Consider the following 18,355-nt stretch of genomic DNA (forward strand, 5'->3'; position numbering starts at 1 on the left):
GCCCCTGCACCCCTGGCCTGTTCCTCAGTTCTGTATGCATAAATAAATAAATCTTAAAAAAAAATGTCCTGAACACCCCATGACACTATGCCCCACTGATGTTATGCTTACCACGTGACAGTCTCTGGCCAATAAATGAGAGTGGGCTATGCCCTGTGCCCTCGGAGCGCAGGTGCTGAGAACCCTTGCCAGGCCCCACCACCTTCTCCCTCTGAGATGGTCAAGTGCCTGCACATTCAGCCTGGATCCCAGTACCGAGAGAACACAGGGAAGAGAGCTAGAATTGACCCACCACAGACACGATGCGAGCAGCATAAGCCTTGCTGTAGTAAACGCCCGCCCCTGGTGTTTCTGCTACTTGCACATGCCGGCGTGAAGCAGATCGACACTGTTTCACGGAGCCTGGTGGGATGCAGCGATCTGAATGGCAGAATCACTATCCTCTGGGAACCTGCCATTTACCAGGGGAAATGATGAGGATATGATCAAAAATAGGCTGCAGTCTGTAAGTGCCAAGCAGTATGAGACACAGTCAAAATACAAGAAAAAATACACCCAACTAGGTAAACCAGTTCCTCAAAGAGAAGCCCCGCCCAGAGAACAGACAGCCCCGCCCAGAGGGGAGACCCCGGAACAGGTGCCGAGGAGTGTGGGCAGGAGGCTGGACTTAGCAGCAGGTGACCTGGGTCTGGAGACAGCTAGTTCCCTGGGAAGCTCTGGCAGCGGGGAAGAAGGTGACAGCGAATGAGCTGGGAAATCCGGGAGATTTGCGAGAAGAGGGTGATCGTGGTGGATGGCGCTGGAGGTGAAGCTTGCTTTGCGGTCGGCGCTGGCCGCGCTATGTTACATGTCACGTCTCTTTCAAGTAACCCTGGCTCGGTCCCCAGGCAATGAGTCGGGATCCCCGTCTGGGGACCACAAAGCCCATCTCTCCTGTGCCGTGTCCTTTGGGCACGGAAAGCTATGGGAAGGCCTTGCTGTGCAGAACTGGGGGGCTTCATCTGGTGAGGGGGGGTGCAGGCCCTTTGGGGAAGGGTCGCAACTGGCCTATGGTCAGGGAAGCCATTACATCAGCTGCACGGAGGACAATCTGGCCATGAGCCCACAGCAAAGGGCAGGTAGGCACCACTTCCTACCTGGGTCTCAACCGTCCTTTTAAATATGTGGGAAAGCTGACATTACCTGGCCTTTCAGATGCTGACCCAGAGGCCCGCAGTCTATGTCCTACATCTCAGGAGGTTGATTTCCCAGCGTCATTTGAAAAAAACAGCCGTAACTACCAGTGCCAATGGCCATTCCCCCTTACAACGCAGGGCGTGCATGTCTCCCGGAGGTGGGGTGATTCCTCTGGACACACACCTCTTCGTCGTCGGTCAATTAGGCAGACTCCATCGAGCCTACTTCATCAGCTCTATCTTTTGCTGACAAGGAAATGAGGAACTTGCATATGATGCTTGTCTCTGGTCTGCTTTGAGAACTTTCCAGAGGGAAGAAGAAATGGACACTCTCTTCCCTGGTAGGTTTCTATTCTGAGCCACTCAACTCAGACACCAGACATCAAAAGGGAGCAAAAAGCTCGTTCATGGCAGAAACCCATGGAAGGGGAGGAGAGAAAGGAAAAGAGACATTTTAGCCTTTGCAGGCATGAGCAGAACAAAGGGAGCTGAGTAAAGTGAGAGCCTATTGGCTGGTGGGGCTCAAATAATAATTTACATAAGTAGCGACATTGACATGACAGGAAGAATAAATGAGGCAGCGTTGGCCTCATGAACAAAGAATCTGCCTAAGACTCGCTTGGAAGAGGGCGTCTGCCAAGAAGCAAGTGGTGCCTGGTAAGTGTCTGGGGTTGAATGAATGAGAGCTGGGTTGGGGAGGAAGGTGGAGGTCATCTGGTCTCAAAAAAGGGTCTGCCCGTCACCATTCAAAGGCCATCCCTGGACACCCCAGGCAATAGCTTGATCCTCCCAGGGCCTGGAATCTTCGAGGAAGCTGGACTGAGAGCTGTCAATTAGACTTCTCTTTGAACTTGGCTTAATTTCACCCCTGGGCACTTTCACAGTCAGAGGTCAGGCTCCTGACCTCTGAAACACAGAATTGGTCCTTCTGCCAAAGGTTTCTTTGACGCAGTAGTTCAAACCTTAGCTCAAAAAGAATTAGACAAAGTGGAAAATACCACACACGTTCAAATACCAACTAATTATGCTTTCTTCCATCTTCTTCATCTAGAAACATCAAAAAAGGCCTGTGGCTGTGAGCCATTGATCCAAGCAGAAGACCGGCCTGCTATTTCAGATGTTCAGGCTAAGGGTCAGGAATGGTGGAGATATTTGACCAAGAACAAATTCAGAGGGGCCCAGGCAGGGTGAGGTTATCTGTAGCCTCAGGAATTACTGCCTGATGACTCTTGAGATACAAGATCAGAAATAAGAATGGAGCCCATAGTGGTTCACAATACTGTGTATGAAATTTCCTAACTTACGTCCGTCCACTCACTTGCATGGAACACTGACACGTACATTAAGTTCCTGTTGGCAGGGAGGGGAGAAAGTTCAGTGCCATTTTTCAGTTTATAAAAAGAGTCAGGAAATTGGCCCTCCCTGGTCGCTCAGCAGGTTAAAGCACAGCACTGAGAATCTAAAGCCGCTTCCGCATGAGTTTGATTCCCGCCTGCCCCAGAGGTGACCACATGGCGCGGCAGACCTCTCCTGACCTGCCTGCTGCTCCCCTCAGCAGTGTACTTCGTCAATCTGCCTGTTCTGCTCCCCACTCTGTCTCTGGTGAAGCCTCTCACCACCCCTGTGCCTCTGGCCTGCACTCCAGTTCTGTATGCACAAATAAATAAATCTTTAAAAATTAAAAAAAAAAGTCAGGAAATATTGGATGCATGGCATCATTCACAGTTCCTCGTAGTGAGAGCCTCAGCTCCTGCCTCTAACCTCCTTGGGTTTTGGGAGAAGCAGGACACCAGCATTGTCACAGACAGGAGGCTGAGATGCTGCACCATCTACAATCCCTACCTTCATCTCCTGGTCTCATATTGACCTTCTCTCTGTGTGAATTACCTCAAAGCAGTGGACATCTTAAGGACCAAGTCTTCATGAGTGAGATACTAACAACGTGTTATAATTTACAAAACAACTCGTCTCTGGTGTTAAATTAGAACACACGTTTCCTTATATTTCCTAGAGGACACTGGACAGCTCTAAAGGAAGACCGCAGAGCAGGCCCCAGTGCTCATGGGTCATAACCAGATCCCATAATGCTGTAGCCATAATGTCTACTTGTGTCCTCTTAAATGCGAGACTGAGTCTTTCCTCTTGGCAACTTTAAATAAAATGTTTCTGGGATAATTCGATATTTCCCAAAGCCCGTTATCATTACAAAATAATCCATGAAGCATGGAACATGACAGGATTTTTATAAAAGGAGTAACCACAGGGTGAATGAGGGAGAAGTCAGAGAGGTGAATCATGTGTGTTCAGGGTTACATCCTGACTCAACTTGTAAATCTTGGTAGTTTCTTCATTGTTGACTTTTGGCATTAAGTATTTAAGCAATAAATACTGTGTTAAAAGATCACTTACTTTGGTTACAGAAGGCTGGTCTTCTTGCACTGCCCATGTCTGGGGAAGAGCTCACTCCGCTCACCCTAGTCCCCACCTTGATGACATGCCCTTTAATCTTACCCTACTCAGGGAAGCAAGTGGTGATTCCATTAACAGCTCATGCCCCCTTTCTCATGGAGCCCAAAATCTGCTGCATCATGTTCAATGAGACTTCAGACCCTCTGATCCTGGGGTTCTGGCCTGAGGCCCACGGCCCTCACCAATGCGGTGGGTAGAAGAGGGTCTTACCTTGGCACTGGATGGGAGAATTCCATTTGGCTTCTTGACATGATCCCTGAAGTATGTGTCTAGAAATTTGGGGACCTTGCTCGTCTCAAAGCACAATCTGGCGGTCTTCTCTGACTTACAATGACATTTTTGTCATCAGTTAATCTTGAAAAATAAACTTTCTATTAGTAGGTGCCCAAATGATCCAACACCCAGAGGCCGAACGTGTGTGTGGATGTGGACGTGGGGACGGAGGGAGCACAGCTGTGATTTCTCCAGGCCACTTCCTTCATCTCCCCCTCCACTGTGTGTGAAGCAGGGGACTACTTCCGTGTCAGGGGTCAGCAAACTGCATCCTGGGAGTCATATCTGGCCCATTTCTGTCTTCACATGTCCATGAGCTAATAATGAGTTAGAGTAATTTTTTAAGTATTTATGTTTAAGAAAATCAAAGAAAGAATAATATTTCATGCCAGGTGGTGAAAATTCTGTAGAATTCAAACTCCAGTGTCCCTAAGTAAAGCTTTGTTGGCTGATAGTTCTGCTCAATCATTTTGTACTGTCCCTGAGGACTGAGACTCGGGAGGCCTCCCGGGAAGGTGGCCCCATCCCACAACCCACCACACTAACTATCTGCCTTGTTACAAGCAAACATCTGCTGACCTCTGGCCCACGTCATCTGGAATCTTATTCCAGCTTGGAAAATATAATAATGCAACGTCCTTGTCAGGGCCACACTGCTGACCCATTACTCCTCCACTGTCCGGCTGGTCATTCCCTTTGGACATGTTTTAGAGGTCACACTTTTTTTCTGCACTGAAAAAATAAAGGCCAAACAAAATAAAAATTTCCATTATCAAGGGCAGTCACTAATATAACTTGATCGATTTGATGGATGAATTGATGTGTAGCCTTTTTCCTTCTGAGAGGAGGTTGTATATCTAGCCAGACCCCACACTTGAAGCCTATAAAACTAAGTGGTAAGAGATTGGTTAACTGTGGTCCCACATGATAGTGTCATTGCATTCTAGTAGCTATTCTCCGGCACTGTATTATTGAATCAGTAATTCAGCCAACTTATATTTATTAAGTATTTAATACGTCCTCTAAATGTGCTTAAGAAAGGTATACAGGAGAGTCCCTACCCTCAAGAAGCTGACCTTCCAGAAGGGATGACGAGGGTAAAGAGCCAAACCACTCAGGATGGACCCAACATTCCCGTGGGGCCAGGGAGAGAACATTTGGTAGAGCAGAGACCTGGATTCCATGCAGGAGTCAGTGACACTCAGCACTGTGGTGACAGGTGAGCGGGCCCCAAGGGTCTAAGCCCAGCATGTCTAGAATGGAGATGCTGGTTGAGTAGATGGCTCCTGACACATCCCCAGCTTGAGGCTGCATGACACTATGGGGATATCATCTCTGAAACTGTGATGAGCCTAGCAGGAGGGGCCGTGTGCACAGGGGACAAGGTTGCCACCTTCACAGGGAGGGTACAGTGTGAGGAGGCCCCTCAGGAAGGCCTGAGAAAGGGGCGGACACCATGACCCTTCTTTCCCACCACTAGAATGACACGCGACACCGTCACGCGGCACCAGGTCTTAGCTCACTTCCGTCACTCGCACTTTGCTAGGAAATCCCCATATTCTGCCTGAGCAGGCGCTTCCCTCATTTTGCCAGTTCCCTGTTCGCAGCCCGAGCCCCCCGCTGGGCACTGAGGCCGGGAGAGAGTGGTGAGCACAGGCCTGAGGAGGTGGGGGCCTCTGAGGCCTCGAGGCAGGTGGAATTCTCCAGGGATTTATGAACCAAATCTTTCTCTTGTTTCAGGAACTGGATTCAGCAACCATTTGTAGAGTCTACTGATTCCTGAGGCCATACCACAGGTGCTAGAGGATGATGCCCCATAACTGGCTGTTGGGTTCAGCAACGGGCCCAGGGCTTCATCCGTGGGTGTACACGGTCCTTCTAGGAATGCCCCACCCCTGTCTTCCAAAATGTGTAGGTTCTCATCAATTGGCAGCACACCTGGTCATTCCTGGAGCCTGTCCTCCAAAGAGAGTACTGTCTGACTCCCTCCAGAACCCTTCTTTGGAGAAAAGATCAGGGAGGGGAAGTCCATGTGATTATCTCTCGTAGATGTCACCGTGTTGACTTAAGGCTTTTATCGAGCTAGATCCTGGAAAACTCCGTGCAGTTGTGCTATGTTGTCTTTGAGTTTTATTGGGAGTCATTATGGAAAACAGTCCTGTCAAATTCTATCTGCATCGTTTGGAAAAGCCAGGCTCTTGGACTTTATCCACGACACTAACTATCTCACCCCAGAAACCTTGCAGCATGTCCTCTCTTTAAAAAAAATCAAAACAAAAATAAAAACAAGCATTTATGGTTGGCCATGCTTTCCCTTTGCCGTGGCTGCGGGAGACTCAGGCCTCGCTGACAGTGGGGTGGAGTGGAGGCGGGGGGGGGGGCGGTTGGCGAGGGGGGGATTCCCCAAGCCTGGTGGCTAGTTGATTTGCTTCCTCTTCTCAAGACTGGGAACTCCCTGGCTCATCAGGCTTTCAAGCCATGTGGGAGAGTCCCACAGACTCTCCCAAGGAGCATCCTCAGAGGGGAGCCTTGTTTAAGGCAAAAATAGGCATGGGGACACCTCACTGTCTCTGCTTCTGCATTCACGTTCATTCAGTCTTGAGTGAGACTCAGGTCCAGAAAGGAGGGGACAGACCTTTTATTTTGGGTCTATGGCTACAGTTTCTAGAACAGCAACGCGTTCACAGCAGAAGAGGGGCGGGTGTTATGAGTGGGGGACATCTCACAGCATCGTGCTTTGGCCGTGTTTCATCACAGAGGTGTCCTGGCCCTCCCCTCGACGCCTTGGTCTGTAATTCCACAAGTGGAGACGACCCTCTGGCGTCCATCCATGCATCCTCTCTCTTCAGTCACAGAGGAGGAGGCTCTTAGAGAAACAGCCGTGCCTGGGTCCCCGGGCTGACCCTGGACCGTGGTCCAGTGCCGGAAATCGAGCAGAAGCACCATAAGCATGAACCGGTGCTGGGCTCCGCCCACAGGTGCAGGCAGTGGTGAGTCAGCCTCTCCTGCCTCAGTTAGCAAGGATCTGTTCTTGATTCTGAAGTTTGTTTGGGGATTTTCATTCTTTGATTTAAAGGATAACACAAATTAATTCTCAGGCATAATAACAGTGCTCATTGTATATCTGACTATCTGAACGTGGCCGGGACCTTCCCAGTCGCCACCCAGCTTAGTCAGTGTGTGCTAGTTACTGGTGCCCAGGGGCAGGCTATGCTGACTCTGGCCGCCGCTGTGCCAGCGTGGGAACCAGGAGGACTCGGGCTGGGCCTGCCCCGGCTGGGAAAGCCCCTCCGTGTGGTTTTGAGGCCTGCACCGGGAGCACATGGCTTCCCTGGGCTCCTGGCTCTGCTTCCATTCAGTGCCCCCTCCAGTGCCAACCTTGGGCCTACCATGAAGCCACGGAACTTGGGAAGAGGTCCCTCAGGCGCTGGCCGGGGTCCTCCTGAAAAATGGCCCTTGGGGTGTAGACAATTCCTGGGCTGTCTGCATTTTCCTGGCCTGTTGTACAGGTGGGAAGCTCAGAGAATCAGTGACAGGTGTGGGATTTTGTACCTGTTCCTCAAGAGCGAGGATGGAAGACCCACATCTGCTGGATTCAAAGACAGGAATTCTTCCCACACTATGACAGGACTGCTGTTCATTCTGTACCGTCCACCATGGCAGGCAGACCCCGTGGACCCTGGCCAGACGGACCACCTCAGCCAGCCACCTGTGCAAAGGCCCAGCTGCCCAGAGGCCCGGCTGTCCAGAGGCCCAGCTCACCCCAGCCCACTCACACCCCCGCCTCCCGTTTGTAGATGTCTGAGGGCACATTGCTGTGGGCAGAAAGCTCTGCCCAAGAAAGACAAGGCCGCTGAGCACTCAGGGCCGTGCAGTTCCAGGGGCCAGCCGGGTGCTGGCTGCTGAGCTGGACGAGCGAGTGTTGCTTCTCATGTGCTGAGGTCTGAGGCAGGTGCTGGGAGTGGCTGCCTCTGTTTCTCCACTCTGCTCTCAACTGGGTCACGGTGGCTGACCTCTCTCCTGGCAGGTCATGCTTCCCTCTTAACTGTCCTGAAAGTGAAGAGTGTGACCCCACCTCGCTGGGTCCCTGACAGCCAGCCGGTGAAGCCGGGGGTGTCTTAGGCCTTGCTCAGAGACACAGGGCCCAGGTTCCGGATGGAGAGTCCTGGGAACTGACCACCAGCGGCGTGGCTTCCCTGGGCACTGGCCCTACAAGGGTGCATGGCATGGCGTGTGCCCCTGGGGCCCAGGCTGGACCCTGGCCCTGGCCTCCACGCACCGTGCTTTGAGCCTAGGACTATCTCCGAGGTCAGAAACGTCTCAAGCGAGGCGCTCGGGTGACGGGCGTCAGACCCTGGCCAGACTCCCAGCTGAGCAGAGGTGGAGCCAGGACTCTGGATTGGAGACCCCACAGCCAGGCACCCCACCCCCTCCCGCCTGTGGGGCTGCCAGCTGGGAGCCCAGGCAGAGGGCGGCTCTGGATGCAGCCGAGCGTGTCTGCTGGGGAAAGCTTTAGGAAACAACGCAGGAGCTTAGATAAAACCAAACCGAGGAGGCGACGGGGCAGAGGGCACGCCTGTGGCTGGGCGCGGGGGGGGGGGGGGGGGGGGGCCGGCTCCCCCAGGAAGGGGGCTGTGTGTGGCCGCGGTCCCCAGGCCCTGCGCCCTGTGCGTTCAGCCGCGAGCAGCGGCAGCTCCGAGCATGCCCTCTCCTGGCGACGCGTCCAGCTGCTTGCACGCAGCGCTGAGGCCGGACGTCTGGTCTCTTCCAGATCTCGGGGAGATGCTCTCTGGGACATAGTTTCCCTAAGCAAACACCGTGGCCCTCTCTTGCCCCTCCAGCCCCCTGAGGAGGGCAAAGTGAATTATTTTAGTAAGGGGAGAGGGACCTTTTACAGACTCTTTCTCCTTGTTTTTTTTTTTTTAACCCCGAATAATACTCTCTATGTCATCTGTATATTTATGATAGCTCAAAGACATGGGTGTGTGGATCTAATTAAAAATGTGAAAGGGTTTAGCAGCCTGCTGCTTCTCTGCAACTCTCTGGTTGCCAAATCTTGGCAGTCGTGTTGAAACGGAGCCAAATGTTTAGTGTTCAGCTGAGTGGCTGCCAGCCCAGCGCTGCATTGTGGGACCAGGAGCTGGAGGGGCCGCATTCAAAGGCAGGGGACCCGGACCCAGCACCCCAAGGAGCCCGAGAGGAAGCCGCTGGGCCTGGCTCTCCCCACCCCGCGCCGCGGGCCAGGCAGGCACCCAAGGTCAGTCAGGGCTGCAGGGGCAGCGGGAAAGTGCTCTGAGCTTCTGCTGGACTTGAGTTGACACGGGGCCTCTTCGGGGGTCAGTGCCCAGCTGCTGTCAGCGGCAGGGTCTCAGTGGACACCGGCTAGTGTGTTTCCAGAGAGTCGCAGGCCTCTCCTCTGTGAGTCTGAGCTGCCCGGCGCCTTGTCCATTGTTCCGTGGATTCCCAGACTCTGGGGCACACCCCTCGCCCGGGCCTGTGCAAAGGCAGCTTCTCGTCGAAGAGAGGGAAGGAGGCTGTTCTCGGCACTACCCACCTCCTGGGGGAGGAATCCAGTCTCCAACGCTCGTGGATGCCAGGTTGGTGGGTTCTGGAAAATGCTGCTGGGTGACCGAGAGTCAGAGAGAACACTGTGGGGGAGCCCTGGCCGCTCAGCACCCCTCAAGGCATTGACAGGACAAGTGAAACTGACACACGAGACAACAGGGGCTGCTTTCTCTTTCCTCCAAATATGCCAACTGCGAACCAGCGTGGGAGGGGAGGGGAGACTGATCCTTCTGCACAGAAACACGCCCCTGCGCGGGAAACTGGCCCCTCAAGCCGCAGAGATGTGCTGGGAGCGGGGCCTGGGGAGATTCCGCTTTCACCTTATACCGTCTGTGATATAATTGTTCGTGTAATAGAGGATGAGCCACACCTTATGTGATTAAAGTAAAGGGGAGGACAAAACAGGTGGGCACCCTGGAGGGAGGGTCGGAGATCCATGTGTGGGGTGGGTGGGCAGGAGAGGGCCTCGAGTTTGAGGTCCCTGGGATGGAGCCGGCTCTAATGTCAGTTTGGGCTGCTTGCCGGTGTTCCTGCCTCTGCTCCCCCCCTGCAGAATGGGGTGTCTGTGCCTTCAGTGTAGGAGCGGTGAGGGTAGAACATGTGTAGGTGGGCAAGGGGAGGGTCTCCTCACCAGGGGCAGAAAGGCCCTGAAAGCCAGAGCCCCTCCCCTAGGGCCAGGGGGACATTTGCTACGAGGAATCCTCACTTTTTTCTAGGGTATTATCCCAGATAGAATTTCATCCCAGCAGACGGCTCCTGAGCACAAATATATTCTAAAACCTCTGGACGGATGCTAATCGTTTCGGAAGTCGCCAAGGCACCTTCATGATATCAGAGCCTAGGAAAAAAAAAGAGAGAGAGAGAGAGAGAGACTCCAGGGACGGTTGAGACTTCTCTTTCTTTGTGTTGGGTAAATTTACAGAAATGAAGTTTAAAATGACATGTCAAATAGATCCCAAGTCATCATAATTTAGCAGCCACTTTCTTATGAACAATAAGACACGAGAAGTGAGGGCGTCAGAGGATGACAGAGCAGGTGCCTGGACGTTCCGGGGGGAGGAGGGAACATCTCCAATCCCGGGTGGCCCACATGCCGCCCTCTCTGTGGTCTAGAGAACGCAGAGCTGGCTCTCTCTGGGGTGCAGAGGGGGAGAAAGAGGGGACTTTGGCTATGAGGAAACCTCTTCTTTTTCTAGGAAAATTCCACTCCAAGAGATTCCTAACATGTGGGCAGGTGGTTGTCTAACCCACCGAGGGAAGATGCTCCAGGTAAACAGCTAATTAATTAAAGAAAACCTCTCTCCACCCCAACCCTGAAAACACACTGCAAATGAGACACACAAGTGCGCGCGCAAACACACACACTTTCAATAACGCTTCCAGGCAACTGACTGCAACGCAGCGCCTCGTGCGTTAAGACCTACAAACCTGAACCCCCATCCGCGTCCTCCCATAGCTGCGTGACCACAAACCCTCGCTCTCCCAAGCCACATTTGTTCCAACTTAATATTCTGGTGCTTTCGGGAACAACATTTAAAAATAAACCATTTTGGCACATTGTCAAAGTCTTGTCTAAATTCCTTCCTGACAACCACCCTGAGTGAGATTTTAAAAGCCAGCAGGAGTTGGGGGGAGGCAAACTGGAGTCCCCGGCCTGGAGTTACAATTCCTGACAGTGTGGGGGAGCGTGTGCTCAGCGTTGCTCCCTGCCCCTAGTAGCCTCGCTTGCGTGGGGCGGGAGTGTCCTCCTGCTCCCGACTCCCACTGCTGTGTCTTCTGTCCCCTCCCAGGGGCCTGGACCCCTGCGTGGTTGGTGAGGCAGCTTGGGTACCTTGACACCTTTTGGCAGCTGGCCCTGGCTGGCCACCAGAGCGAGGGGACTGGAGAGGGCGGCCTCCGGCAGGTGTTAAAATGGTGTTCCTGTCCCCAGCCGTGAGGGCTGCAGAACACCCTGGCTCTGCTCCCTCCATCCACAACCTGCTCTTCTTGGTCTGTTGCTAAGAGACCAGACTGTTGTTTACAAGATCTGCCGTGGCGTCAACTTCCATAATTTATAATTTATTATCTCAGTGTCAAAACTTGTGTTGGTTTTTATTTTATTTCTCCATAGAGCTAATAATTGTTGGAGGCGACAAAGGTCAGCTTGCTGTCTCGGGCACCGGCCGCTCCAATAGCGTCCCGGCTGGCCCTGAGTTGAGGTGACGGGACTAAAATGCTATTATCAGCTGAAGATGAATATCATTTTTTGTCCATTAACTTCTGCGTGGTGCTATGGCTCAGGCGAGGGGATCCCTCCAGATTTGCCCACATTGAAAACAGGTTTCTGGCCGACCCAGAAGGAAATGAATTGAAATGATTTCAATTATCACAAGAAAGGAGTCAAGCTTCCTTGCTGTAAACTTGAGCACCGAATAGTTCAACTCAGCAATCTTCTCCCCATGAAGTTCAGGGCTGCAGTGCTAGAAATTTCTTGGGAGTCCCTTTTGGCTTTAGCAGTTCACGAGAACACCTTTTCAGGGCACCGCCGGGTCAGCTCAGCTCATCAGTCAGTTCCAGGAGGAGGTGATGGTGGTCAGGACTCGTTTCAGCCACACACCTGCTACAGAGAAGCCACATGGGCGTGTCAGGGCCACCGCCGGGCAGGTGCAGAGCCAAGCTCAGCCGAGAGACGGACACAGACTCAGGCCAAGCCCACAAAGACAATTCTACTATCAGTCCTGTCTTAGAGACAATGTCAGGACGCGGTGCTCTTTAAGGAAAGGCAGTACTGAGTCCAGACTGAGTGATCCCAGAATCAGTTCCTCATAGAGACAGAAAAGCAAACCAGCCTGGGCTTTGCAGCACCTCGTGTGCCCAGGAGAAGCCATCACCTCGGGAGGCGCGGGGGCGTCACAGGGCTCCAGAACCGTATCACCGCATTATCTCTCTCTGCAGAGTTTTGGGGTCTCTCTAGAAACCACAGAGCATGAGGCATTTCTAGGAAGGGTGTTTTATTTTCCCCATCAGAGAACCTGGCAATTTCTAATGGCATTTTACTGGGAATTAGGTTTCTTGTTTTCCAGAAAGCAATTATGGCAATCACCCAGCCTGGCATTTTCACCACCTAATTCCTTTCCAGGCCCCGGAGTGTTGTGGCCAGGGCAGTACAGGGCACAGGGCTCCCCCGATCGTCTCCTGGCAGGGCTGGCAGTACCATTTTTCGCTGTTGTGGTGAAAAGAGATAAACGGGCAGGCTGGAGACCATGGACTATCAGAGAAGCAGGCAGTTACAGCTAGGCCCTTCTCACACGCGCTGTTTGCCTTTTTCCCCAGTCAGGTGACTTTGGCGTGTTTTAGAAGTGAGACTAGACTCATACATCGGGACCAGCAGACACACCCAGAGCCATGGCAAATTACCCACCAAGGTCCTTTGATCCCACAAAGCAATGTGGGGATCCTGCTTGTTGGGGATTTCACTGGGCCCCACATTATTTTTAAGATCCCCCTGGATCCGGAATCTTCTTGAGGGCGGGAAGGGGGCTGTCCATCCTCAAGTGGTGCAATCTTCATGCATGGGTTTAGCATCAAGGACCAGGGACTGTGGGGTAGACTCCCAGGTGAGGGCTTAGCCGCGCTGGGAACCAAGGCAGGTGTTTTCCATCCTTGGATTATTCCCAGCTTCTGCTTTCACAGACGCTACCACCTTCTTCACCAAGAGATGCTGGAGATTCAACAACGGAGGCACCAAAGAATCTGGGAGAGCAAAGTATACAGTGATGAACATCACTGCTAAATCTGTGGGGCCCAGTGAAATCCCCAACAAGCAGGATCCCCACATTGCTGTGTGGGTGACCTTGGTGAGCATGTCCTTGGGGACAGGTGCACCCACACAACCCACACCACAGATTGTGGGGGCCAGGGGCTGGGAGCCTGAGCTACAGGCTACATGTCACAGGAGACACATTGTGTAAGCCAGTCCTCAGAAATACACACCTACGTCTAGGGAGATCCAGATTGATATGTGACCTTGGAATATGTCAAGTCTTTAAGCCTCATTTTCCTTCTCTCTAACATAAAGATATAACTGTCATCTCACCTGGGGAATGAAGAGAAGTGGTATGTGGCACCTGTCACCCCAAAGATGCTCAGTGGATGAGGAAGGAAGGAGATGAGGCGTGCCCGGGACCCTGTCCCAGCTGATGCCTCACCTCTGGCTGTTTATAGAAGTTTCTAGAAGGAGAGATACTTATTCATTAATAAGAAAGGATACTTAGACTATAAGCTCACCGGGCTCAGAGATGAGGCTTTTGCGATGTCAACCGGAGCCTCTCCCAACCCTCCCTCTGATTCCACAGTCTGAGCCATCGGCTTTGGGCGTCTGGTTGGATCCACGCAATTCAGCAAGTAGCACGTCAGGAAGTAGCAGGGGCAGCTGACTGTGTTGCCGGGATAAAGCTCAGCTCTCAGTGTGATCAGTGAAGTCAGAGAACACTGATGTACAGAAGGAAGAGCCCCTTGGGAGCCAGACTGAGTTGGGCTAGAAATTCAACGCCGCCAATGTTAAACTGTGACCATGAGAAAGCCGTTAGCCTTTCCAGGGGTGACTTCCCAGAGTTAGCATTGACCTGGACTGGTCACATGGGAAGGCATGAGACACAGAGGCTGGGGGAGGACAGCTTTCCTCCCTTCCACAGACTCAGAAGGACGAGGATACCGATGAGCCTGGGTCCTGGTCTGGGGCTGATGACCCTTCTTCGGGGGGAGTCAGATAGAAAGTGACCACCAAGAATTGAGAATCCTTTCTTTGCTCAAATCCTGGCATGCATCTATTTGTTATTTTATTTTATTTATTATTTTATTTTTTTAGGAAATACCTAAGTGGGTAGTAACTGAACTTCTATTTCTGACCCCCTCTAAAATGCCCACCTCTTGTCTTCCTAGAAGACCAGAGCCCTGCACACCCAGATGCCCAAGCCAAACACAGAGACCTCACCAGTGATGCAGGGCTCTCAGCAGCCCTTCCCTGCCCCTCCCGGAAGAACAGCTAAAGTCCATCGATTCTTCTACCTAAACGAGTCTCCCTTACTCAGTCAATCATATCCGGGGCAGTGACTAGCCGTGCCTCTAGTCAGACTTACACATGTGCTTCACCTGCTTCTAAAGCTCTGAAGATCCCGCCTGTGTTAGGGAGAGCTCACACTCCACAGCTCAGACTCCTCCTCCACACCCAAGAGCCGCACCTTCCCTGTTTCCCCTCACACAGCTCTGCTAGTGCACCACGTCACGGTGCACCATGATCTTGACTTCACAGGACGTAGCCCCTGTCTTAGGCATCACTCAGGTGACTGGCCAGTTTTGGTTCCGTCCTGCATGACCATGTGACTCCCTCTTTTCTTTCCCAAAAAGTTTCTGTTGAGTCTTCAAGACACAACCCGGATGTCACTTGCCCTCAGACATCTTCCTCACTTCTCTGTGTCCACAAAGCCCAGCCCGTGAGCCTCTGAAAGCTCCTTCTTGCTGGTCCAACTGTCCTCTCGATTCCCTTTCCAAGTTTGCCTTCCTCTAATAGCCTTTGGATGCTGGTGATCCGCAAGGACGGCCTATGGAATTCGCAGAGGGCGCCTTCTCCCCATGTCTGGGACTCCCTGCCCCAACTGCACTCAACACTCAGTGCTGATGTTGCCAGAACTGGTCTCTACCCCAACTTCTCCTGACTCCCACTCATGTAAGCCTCACCTGTCTTGCGACATTGCTATTTACCACACCCTCAAACTCAAGAGCTTCAAACTCATTTTCTTCTCATTTCCTTTCAATGTCTATTCCCTTTGAATTCTCTGATGCATAGCCTCATTGTATACCCAGTGCCCAAGAAACCTAGATTCTTCTCTGATCAGCAGCCATCCCATATGATTAAACGAGACTCCTTGGTGCTTCCTTCTCCATTGCTTTCAAATCTGTCCAATCTCTGCAGACGACCAGCACAGCACATCACTCCACCTCTGTCTCATTACTGGAATTCTGCAACCAACACCTAACCCATCTCCTCTTCACCCTTCTCACCCATTCTCCATGTAACAGTCAGGATGCTTCTTCCAAAACACAAGACTCTGCCATGCCATCTTTCTGAGATTCCCCAGCGGTAGCCCTGCTGGTTCTAAAAGTTTCTTCGTGGTTCACAAAGATCTTGGCGTGGGTTCTAAATAACTCTGGGTTTCTATGTCTTCTCCCTCCAGGTCAGGCCAGATGTGACTTAACCCTGGAGGTGCCTTGAACTGAACTCTGCTATTTTTGAATCTCAATCCTCTTAGATGCTACACTCTTGCCACGTGCACTGAACGTTTCGTCGCCCTCTAAACCTCCGGTGTACAGCTTACTACTTACAGAACTCCTTTACCCTGGTCTACCATTAAATTCTCAGCACCATAAATGAATCCGTGAAATAAAAGGAAACATGTTTTCTTGTACAAATCAACAATGGTCTCTCTAGATAGATAGATAGATAGATAGATAGATAGATAGATAGATAGATAGATAGATAGATAGATAGATAGATAGATATAGATATATATCTCAACTATATAGATTTAGTTGGCAACACTTACTCCAAAAAAAGCCTTCTTTTACAGCAATCATATTTTTGGCCCTTTCTCCGTACATATCTCTGAATTCACACTCTCACAAATGTACCTGTATTCTCTCTCATCTTCGGTCCAAACTTCTTCCAAGAGAGACTTTATATCTAACTATGGCTGTAAATATCCTAGCTGTCTTTCCACTCCCAAAACTCTGCTTCGAGAATACACACATGATTGTAGGTCCTCCCTGGTGGCGCAGTGTGTTAAAGCACAGCATTGTGAAGCTGGCAGCAGCCGCTTCGGTGCCAGTTCGATCCCCACCTGGGAGGTGACCTGCATGGCACAGCAGACCTCGCCTGACCCGTCCGCTGCTCCCCTCAGCAGTGTCCTCTGTCGACCTGCCTGTTCTGCTCCCCACTCTGATTCTGATGAATCTTTTCATCACCCCTGCACCTCTGGCATGTACACTGGTTCCGTATGCATAAACCAAAAATGAATCTTTAAAAACGAGTGCACACATGATTGATTAGTATGAGTCAAACTTTGTAGCTGATGTTGCCTGGCCATCATCAGCAGTGGTGAACTAGGCTAGCAGTCCTCGGTGTTATTCTCCCCTGCCCACATGTGGCTCCTCCCTTCCACAAGCATTTTGGACAGTTTCTCAGAGAACGTGATAGATTACCCTCAAATCTGAACTCCTTGTAGGAAAATAATCCCCTAGCCCTTCCCATCCTTTTAGTGTTTTTGCCCAAACAACCTACATTTCAACATTTACTGTTTGGATTTTGTAGTTGTAGACCCTGTGCCAGAGCGAGTAATTCCCCAGCCCTTTCACCTTCACGAACCTTCTGTTTCCTCCCTGGTCTCCTTCCGCTGTCACTTACCACGAGCATTTATAGTCTAAATGCTCGTGAAAGGCAATCTCAAACTTTTAAAATGATTTTGGGGCCCTCCCTGGTGGTGCAGAGGGTTAAAGCACAGCACGTAAGAAACTAAAGCCACTTCAGCGTGAGTCCGATCCCCTGCCCCAGAGGTGACCCACATGGCGAGGCAGACCTCTCCTGACCCGCCCGCTGCTCCCCTCAGCAGTGGACTTCATCAGTGAGCCTGTTCTGCTCCCTGCTCTGTCTCTGGTGAATCCTCTCACTACCCTGCACCTCTGGCCTGTACCCCAGTTCTGTATGCATAAATAAATAAATCTTAAAAAAAAAAAAATGAATCCGGCCCTCTTGATCCCCTGCCTTGAATCTGCGTGCAGCCGTCCCACGCCACCCAGTTGAAATGGCCCAGGTCAGCCCAGGTGAGTCTCCCCAGAGCAAGAGGAGCCTCCCCTTCTGGCTGGCCTTAGGATTCATGGTCGAGAGTCATGCCCCATGCCTATCCACTCCTAGGAGGCCCAAGGAATGGCCCCTGGGGCTGCCCCTACCCCCAAGTGGCACACTTACCCGAAAGCCCAGCATCCTGTCAGCTGGTGATTACACCTGAAACTTGAATGCCAACAACTGGCCTTTCTCCTTGGAAGTTTCTCTGACTTCTGTCTCCACTCTGGTTAAAAACACTGTGCTCTCAAAAGTGATTGATTTGAGCATTTTATCGTTAACACCATCCTGTTTAGAAATCACCAGAGATTCCACCATCCCTTCTCCCACATGAAAAGCTGTTTTGAAATACCTTGAACTGGACTTGAGAGAAATATGAGTGTGACATTTGAGGTCTGATAACTTGGGTCTCCTTCCTCTACTGGCACCTCACTGGACTCACACTGGGCCATTCATCCTTTTCTGCCTCAATTTCTTCATCTGCTAAGTGGGTAGAAGATCCTGTCTCTATTGGAGAAAAAAAACGCAAAAGTAACTCCAGAGCATTCTATGACCTTGCAAGTGCTATGTAAGCAAACCAGATGAACTTCAGGAATCTAAGCAGGATGGCACACCCAGCTGTGCTTCAGAGCTTTTATGTCCAGATGCAGAGATACTCCTTAAAGAGGGTAAACTATTAACTGAAAATGGAGGGGAAGTTTGGGGAAGAAAAAAAGGAGACTTCGACATGTCGAGGTGAACGCTTGTGGCTCTATCTCATGGTTTGTTTTGCTTCTTGTAGAGCAGGAAGTCTACAATGAGTCCTCACTGGGAAACATACCTTTGGCTGGCAAGGGTTTTGAGTGGAACTTGTCAGGAAATTGGAGGACTAACAGAGCAAGAATGCCGCCCCAAAGTTGGCAGTGGAGTTTGGTTCCCACCCTTCGGCAGGAAGGCCTGGACGCTGGGTGGGTGTCTGCAGAATGCTGCGGCTGGAGAAGGGAGAGGGGTGTGGGAATCA

At 51.5% G+C, this 18,355-nt stretch overlaps 1 long non-coding RNA gene across 1 annotated transcript; it reads left to right on the plus strand.

The window, feature by feature from the left end:
• The first annotated feature begins 9,071 nt into the window (after positions 1–9,071).
• LOC105853579 lies at positions 9,072–16,343 on the plus strand. Its single transcript, XR_001145400.1, has 3 exons — positions 9,072–9,514; positions 10,679–10,751; positions 15,695–16,343. It is a non-coding gene; the product is annotated as an uncharacterized LOC105853579 (long non-coding RNA).
• Positions 16,344–18,355: the final 2,012 nt, after the last annotated feature.

The sequence above is a fragment of the Condylura cristata genome, unplaced genomic scaffold (assembly GCF_000260355.1).
Source record: "Condylura cristata isolate star-nosed mole 26May11 unplaced genomic scaffold, ConCri1.0 scaffold00013, whole genome shotgun sequence".
Taxonomy (NCBI): domain Eukaryota; kingdom Metazoa; phylum Chordata; class Mammalia; order Eulipotyphla; family Talpidae; genus Condylura; species Condylura cristata.